Raw genomic sequence first — 8,184 nt, 5'->3', positions numbered from 1 at the left:
TATTAATTATAATGGTACCGTTGTAAAGAAGATCCTCTACATTTTCTAACCATATGAAAATATTTTATGGCAGGATCGTAGTCGGCCTGTAAATCGCGGACAAAGTCGGCCTGTTTTAACGGTTTTTTTACACACGCAAATGCCGTAAAGAAAACCAGGAACCGATATAAATGGTTATAAATGCATTATTATTCGTCCGATATTAATTGTAATGGTACCGTTGTAAAGAAGATCCTCTACAGATTCTAACCATATCAAAATATTTTATGGCAGGGTCGTAGTCGGCCTGCAAATCGCGGACAAAGTCGGCCTGTTTTATTCCGTAGTATGGTTCTGATATTCTAGATGTGGTCAGAAGATATGACCAAACATTTACAAGGGTGTTTTAATGATATAATAGAATAACACTAACACATACAAGCGTGTTTTTATTTACATTGCCTCGATCAAAATGCTCAACCTTATTCAACATATGAATATTTTTTTTCTTAACCAAGGAAACATACATGCTTTATAAAATGAACACTTTTTCATATACGGAATACTGTATAAATACTGTGTTTGACGGTAATAGCCGTTTTACTGAGACAGTGAATTGTGTGAATAACAATTTACACATAAATATTAACCTTTGTATGGGGGAATTAGGTATTCAGATTCAGGAACAATTGGGGTTAATAGAATCAGATATTCCAATGGCCATAACTTTCTAAATAATAGACAGTACATAACTTTCCGCAATTACGCACAACTGCATGTCGCCCTGAATAATGTCCATGAGTTGAAAGAAAATCAATTGAAATTGCAAGGAGATGCGTTCACACAAAATTATTCTTATACTAAGTATATTGAAGATATAATCATATGGTCATTATTTCAGTTTAATGGCATGCGATGTTTAAATTTCCGAATAAATGAAGTGTAAAAAAAATGAAATTATTGAATACTAACTATTTACTACATTTAATCTTTAAAAAATCACAATTTGGAAAACTCACGTGTTTTCGCAAATATTGCAAGTTCGCGACTCATTTTCACAATTCTGAAGAATTCGCGACTTCAGAAATTTCACAAATTAGGCATGTTTCTTCAATGGCCATTATATACTTTCTTTAGCGCGTTACATGACTTAACGAGTGTTGGTTTCTATTCAAATCTGCTAAATACTGCGCTCTTAATTAGAATCGCATAAACGGTTTTGGTGGCATTGTTGATGACGTAAATTACTTAGATTATAAGACTTATACTACTAAATGCTGATTGAGCAAATACGACGTAAACAGATCATAATTTCAACAAAGTCATAATCTTGATGCAATTTATGTTTTTATGAACGTGTTTACACGAGCATTAATTTGTACCCGCGCTTTCGGTAAATCTAGTAACCGTTTATAGATATATAAATATATTTACGTAAAACAATGACACTGCGATAAGATGCACTAACGCGCATAATTTAAAATGGTTTAAGAAATCAAGTATATTATGACCAGGTCGGAAATTAACTCATTAGCAATGGTTACCCACGCTTGATTTATAACTAACAGACCCTAAAAACAACGACAATATTTACATAGCTTAAAATTAAAGACTATATCAGTTATAAATTATGTCAACCCTCCTGAACATCAACATACAACGGACAGTGAACGAGTACATGTATTTCATCCTCGATCTTATCTGTACAATGAAAACAAGTTCTGTTACATAGCTCATTATTTTCATTCCGGCCGGTCTCTAGCCTGACTACTGAACATACTAATATTCGCGAATAAACCTGAGTTCACAGAAATGAATGCTATTTACATTATAATTTCATGTTTCAAAATCAGTGTGCACTTAATCAACTAGATCTAATAATTAGCACTTACTCATTCGTACAATAACAAAAAATCTGTATAAATTAAGACTCGTTTCATGAAGACTGAAATCAAAATCATGATGAGAGCTCGAATATACGAATTTGAGTTTGTTAGTGAATTTTACTTTAAACGAGAACATTGCACTATGAATGCATACTAATTCGTTGATTTTGGACCAATTCGTACAAGTTTTTACCCGCAGCCTTGGAGCGTTCAAGTCTCTCTCTCTCTCTCTCTGGTGTTAAATGCAATATACGTTTACAATCTCATATTTTTGTGCAGTTATTTCAGCTTGTGGTCTTGTTTACATAAGACGTTTAAAACGATTTTACTACTAGCGAAAGGCAAGTCAGTCTTTCGTTGATTTTTTTTGTTCTAAAAAGTGCTTTCTGCAATGCGTGCTTATACTTTTGTAAGATACGCTAAAGAGAAGTACAATTCCTTTTACCAAAATATGAATCATTTTCTGCACACGTGAAATGCAAATTATTTCATTGCGAATGAGATGCTAATAGACTGATGTAATGACAGCGATGAATTTAAAGAATCTGTTTGTCTTACATGTACACTATACATGAAAGGAAGGTATCATTACTCTCGTTTATTTTATATATATTATTATGAAAAATTATTTCGTTAAAGGCATAGTCAAACGGAAAAACTTTTCATGGTTATTATAATATATCATTCCTTCACTAAAATGAATGATATATCTTTGGATAGTTGTCAATTTTGTGGTTTAAATTTGAAATGTCATAATATGTAACGTCTCTTACAGAGTATATTATATATTCGATTTTGTAGTGACTGTCATGTTTTATACATAGCACACACAATGCACCCATATCCGATTTTTCGTCATTTAAAGTCAAAAGTTTCAATTGGTTGCATCAAAATATCACTCACTACAAGTTGGTTTTTAACTACTTCAAAAAATGAAAATGCCCCTTTAATTGACTATAGAGGATTTGACACCATTGAGTTAATGCTGTTAGTACAGATGACATAATAGTTTCAGATTTTAATTCGCACCGTTCGCTTAACTCAACGTTCAATGGCACGCGAACTTATTATTGTAACTAATGCAAGCTTAAAATAATATGTGAATATTTTCTAAAAAAACCACTATCCTGCGAAAATGGATCTTATTTAATTGTGGTTCCCTCTTATGTTGTCCGTCGACTTTAAGAATAATGTGTCAGTAATAAAAGTATTGTACATATTCACATGCTTTGTAATAAATGAAAGATGCAAATGTGTCCAATTCATCTTTTTCAGTGCGCTTAATGTAGCTTCTTTAATATCAAACTTAATTAGCGCCGTCTTTATTAAGGCTATGTCTATTTTAAGAACAGATTACGGGGCGCCTAGATTACAGTGAAGTTTATACTAATGTGCAACAATGATGTGGGTCCACTCTCGTTGTTTATTTTATATGTACATAACAATTTGCAATAAATGACATCAGTTATTTTCAGTAAATCCAATTTGTTCATAACAGTAGCCAGGTGCCTGAGATAGAGCTGATAAATAGGGATAACCACAGCAGGTGGCTAATACACAGTGTAGACTTCCCCTGTTTTATTATTGGAATTGTTTTTTTATCTGATTGGCATTTATGAAGTGTATTAATTCGGGTCTGTTGGCGATCATTTTATGTGCAAAACTGTGTTTCTTACTGACTTTTAATCGTTATGCTTTTAAACACAATTTCATGAAACCATTTAATTAAATACATTGGCGCGTTGGAACATGAATTATAAATCAAGCTGAGTGGTATCAGTTTTTAAATCGCATAACTCGCTTAAATCAACGTTCAATATCACGCACGCTTAACAAAATTATAAAAACATCACGTGATTCATTATATTGGTTTAAAAAAGTATGTACACATATGATATGTATTGTTATATTTTGTTTTTGTTTTTAATCAACAAGAAAAAATAAAACATTGTCATATATATAGCGCTTTACCTTTGCAAAATTCTACATTACATAAAGAAGTATCGTATTTGTTAAAGTGAACATGCTTGACATATTTATAATGCATTATTACAAGTAATATAGTGCACACGGAATTTGACCTTTAACTTTATGCAATCCACATTTTTAAGCGTCGTATTGTAACAGTAGCAGACAACAGGCATCAGGTTAATAAGAATAACTGATGTATTTATAGAACGTGAATAAAATCACCAAGTAACATGTTTTGAAATTACAAATAATAGTATAACATTATTCATCTATCAATGGTCATTAAAAGCTATGTTTAAAAGCAAATAATATCAAAATGTTTGCCGAAATAAACAATTGTGCTGTGTTTGTGTCACGCTCTATTGGTATTTAAGTCGGTCCATACAATCACCGAAAAGCACCGAAAGGCACTCAATTTCTCTCTCTATATATGCAATATATCGTTTCTAGCGTGTGTTAACGGGTTTAATTAGTTATTAATGGTTATATGAATGTATGTCTATACTACATTTTGCCCAAAATTGGATTAATATCGGCAATATACCGACCGAATAGCAATTCATGTGAAGACCGAAAAGCAATCAATTTCTTGTATATAAATGAAAAATTGCGTTTCTATTGTGTGTAACGGATTAAATGAGTTATAAATGGTTATATTTTATGCATACTTATACTACCTTTTGTTTATTATGATGTATTAATGCCCAAAATTGGATAAATATCGGCAATATACCGCCCGAAAAGCACTTCATGTGACGACCGAAAAGCACTCAATTTCTCGCTATATATATGAAAACTTGCGTTTCTATTGTGTGTAAACGGACTAAATTAGTTATAAATGGTTATATTTCATGCATATTTATACTACCTTGTGTTTATTATGATGTATTAATGCCCAAAATTGGATAAATATCGGCAATATACCGACCGAAAAGCACTTCATGTGAAGACCGAAAAGCACTCGATTTCTCGCAATATATATGCAAAAATGCGTTTCTATTGTGTGTTAATGGACTAAATTAGATAAAAATGGTTATATTTCATGCATATTTATACTACCTTGTGTTTATTATGATGTATTAATGCCCCATATTGGATAAATATCGGCAATATACCGACCGAAAAGCACTTCATGTGAAGACCGAAAAGCACTCCCGCGACAGCACAGAATCACCGAAAAGCACTCAATTTCTTCATATTTACATGAAAGTAAGCCATAAGTGCCGTTTATAATGGATTGAAAACATGTACGTATTAATTAAGTCATTAATCACTTCGTTAAATATTGATTTAAGTGTAAAGATCACGCACAATAGTATTTTTATTTGCAACCGAAAAGCACTATCGCGCCAGCATAGAATCACCGAAAAGCACTCAATTATTCTATATATACATGAAAGTAAACTATAAGGGCCGATTTTAATGGAGTGAAAAAATGTACATATTTATTTAGTCAATAATGACTTCGTTAAATGTTGATTTAAGTATAAAAATAAAAAAGGCAGTTCTTCTTTTCATTTGCATCAAATTAAAGGTTAAAGACCGAATGTTTAAAAAAAAACTGCTATTTTATGAATATATATCAAGCACGTACACTTAACCAAAAAATACGATATTTCTTTATTTAATGTAGAATTTTGAAAAAGTAAAGCGCTTTATACATAACAATGCTTCTTTCTGGTACTTCTTGAGTAAATAAACAACAATGTACAGCATATTATATTTGTACATAATTTATAAAAAGAACTATGCGCGTCCCATTGAACGTTGAGTTAAGCGAGAGTTGAGAATTAAATTACACATTCATTGTTTCATTATTTCTTTTTTAAATTTAAATGATTAAAAAAATAAGTCAGAAAACCAGCTTTTCTGCATTAAATGACATTTAACAAAACGCCATCAGACCCGAATGAATACACGTCATTTATTCCAAGCAGGTAAATAACAAATACTATAATACAACAGGGGAAGTCTACACTGTGTATAAGCAACCTGCTGTGGGTATCGTATCAGCTCAATACACAGGAACATGGTCATAATGGCTACTGTACTGGAAAAATTGGATTTACAGTCAAAATAACCAAGTTCGTTTAAGTCTACACTGTGTATTAGCAACTTGCTGTGGTGATCTTATCAGCTCAATACACAGGAACATGGCTACTGTACGGAAAAAAAATGGATTTACAGCCAAAATAACTGATTTCATTTATTGCTGAAGTGGTGTGTATTTAAATTAACAACGAGCATTGATCCACCTCACCGTTGCACATTATATTAAATTAATTAATTTAATGAACTAATTAACGGCGGCGCTAATAAAGTGTGAAGGTGGAAATTAAGAAATAAGATATATTTTCGCATGACACTGAATACACACGATACATGGATAAAATATAAATAAGACACATTTGAATCTGTCATTTCTCCAACAAAATAGCACGTAGTCACATATATAAGATAGCTTAAAGACCAGAAAACAATATAAGTTAGACACATTTGCATCTTACATATCTTAAAAAAAACAAACATGTGAATCTAAAGCAATACATTTATTACTGACACTACCTATTCTATATGTTGGCGGACAGCATAAGTTCAAAAAAGGAACCACAATTAAATAAGATCCATTTTCGAATGATAATGATTGTATAGCAAGAAGTCATATATTAATTCTAGCTAAACTTGCATTAGTTAAAATAATTGTGTTCATTAAGTTCACATCAATCTGTTCTGTAAAAAGAGATAGAACAGATTAAAGACGGCGCTAATAAAGTGTGAAAGTGCGCGTGCCTTTGAACGTTGAGTTAAGCGAGAGGTGCGAATGAAATTACACATAATTAAAAACTGATACTATTGTGTCACCTTGCATTGTGCTAACATCAATAACTCAAAAGTGTCTCGATGCTCGCGCAATAAATGGTTTTAATGGAACCATTAAAATCGCTATTATTAATACAAAGCACATGAACTAAAATTCATGCTGCAATTTCTATTTAAGAGTTTCACGTCAATTAGAAAAACTTAAAACATTTACATCAATTTACGTATAAGATGATAAACAGCATGAAGTGCTTTTCGGTTGGTACATTGCCGATATATTTATAACTTGCTACCAGTTGATTATAACTATATATTTTATTTGATATTTTACATGACTGTCTTAGTCCTCTAAGCCGAAATGATCCGTAAACTAAAAAAGTTTCTTTGTGTCGTATTACTTAAACTAAATTTTGATTCACATCGTGCATCGAATCATTTCTGTCGGTCATGTCGGTTGATATTCATTATTTTTCTGGGATTGTTTTAGTATGATGCTGCTGCCTTTGCAAATATAACAGAATAGTTTATTTTTGACTTAAGCATGTGAAGCTCATCGTTATTAACATACATATAAATAACAGCATGCGTTGAAGTACACCCAAAAACACACATAATTTTAAAGAATAAATAATCTAAATAAACACGAAATATATTTCGTGAACATATTTCGTGAGAATGGTACATGGATGGGTTTAATACACAGTGGTCACACAATGTTATGCATATAGGTTTACAAAAATATAGATACAGTTACATATTTCTGACCTTATTTTTTTTTGTGAAAAATGTACTTCTATTTAACACTACATATATATGACATTTTCTCTTATTTTAAAGCATGTTAAACAATACATGGCTAGCTTTCTTAATACAGTTTTGTTTGTGCTATTAAGTAGTTTAATAAACATGAACATATTCGGTCGGATTCTATAATATTTCGGAATTAATGCATTCCTAACATCATTATAATAAGGACATTTAAGAACAAAGTGAAATTCATCCTCGATGTCATTTAGGTTACATAATATACATTTGCGTTGATCTCTGTCAATAAGTGTATATTCAGTTAATATCCTTTATAAAAGTGCGGCTCGTGTGAATTTGTGAATAGCAGAAGCATTTGTCTGCTTAATTAAGATCCGTGTTAGTGTTCGTGTGTCGTATGAATAGATATCGTTGCAGGAAATTACAATGATCCGTAAATTTAAGATCTGTACAGTATTGACGAAATCAGAATGAAGTATCTGGCTTATTTGGTATTTTTCCACACATGTTTTTTTTTCTTAACTTTTATTTAATTTAAATCCGTTTATAGGAACTCTATATATATATATATATAGCGAGAAATTGAGTGCTTTTCGGTCTTCACAGGAAAAGCATTTCGGTCGGTATATTGCCGATATTTATCCAATTTTGTAGTATAGACATACAATCATATAACCATTAATTAACTAATTAAACCCGTTAACACACACTAGAAACGATATATTGCATATATATAGCGAGAAATTGAGTGTATTTTCGGTGC

Source organism: Dreissena polymorpha, chromosome 3 (assembly GCF_020536995.1).
Source record: "Dreissena polymorpha isolate Duluth1 chromosome 3, UMN_Dpol_1.0, whole genome shotgun sequence".
NCBI classification, from domain to species: domain Eukaryota; kingdom Metazoa; phylum Mollusca; class Bivalvia; order Myida; family Dreissenidae; genus Dreissena; species Dreissena polymorpha.
This window is presented reverse-complemented; position numbering follows the sequence as displayed.